This window comes from Propithecus coquereli, unplaced genomic scaffold (assembly GCF_000956105.1).
Source record: "Propithecus coquereli isolate 6110/MARCELLA unplaced genomic scaffold, Pcoq_1.0 Scaffold114, whole genome shotgun sequence".
Classification (NCBI taxonomy): Eukaryota; Metazoa; Chordata; class Mammalia; order Primates; family Indriidae; genus Propithecus; species Propithecus coquereli.
Genome location: NW_012135414.1, coordinates 4,634,534 through 4,635,273, shown reverse-complemented (window position 1 = coordinate 4,635,273; position 740 = coordinate 4,634,534).

The following is a 740-nucleotide window of genomic DNA, read 5'->3' as shown; positions in this document are numbered from 1 at the left end:
AGACCAATATTTATCTATGAAATTTTTAATTAACAACTTATTTTTGTTCTTGGATATATATTCTTTTAATCTAACTAATTTGGCATAGAATGTAGGGCATAATTGGTGTTCAATAAATATTTGCTAAATATATAAATGAATAGAAATAGATTACATAGCCAATATCCTTAAATTGAGGACATCAAGGTTATTATTTCTCTTCCAGTGATTTAAGCATGGCTCTGGCTACAGCATTTTTAGCTTGTATTCACACACGAGGAACTAATTTTAACATCTTGAAAAGAAACCAAATCGGTACACAAAGCAAATGTGTATGGGGAACCTACTATATATCGAGCTCTGTGCTTGCAGCTGATGGGCCACTATAAGAGGCATCAGACAAGGTCCTGCCCTCGAGTCTATTTCGCCCTCCTGCTCTGAGCGACGTAGAGCACCATGAGGATTAGTGAGGCAGCTGAGCCTCACAGCCAATGCCCTTCCAGTGGAAATGTCCTTGGCTGTCTGGCGGTGTCACAGGGGACCGTGAGCCAAACCACAGGGGACAGCAGGAATGACTGAAGGAACACCAAGTCAGATGAGGCCTCGAACAAGCCCAATGGAAGGGAGAAATGTGAAGTGATAGGGCTGCCTGCCTTTCACCAAGCGTAAGGTTTATCATCACCCTCTCTCAGGTCTCCCATGGGTTCCATCAGCAATTCACAGAGGCTACTGGAATGTCAGACCAGTTCTGAATGGGTCAA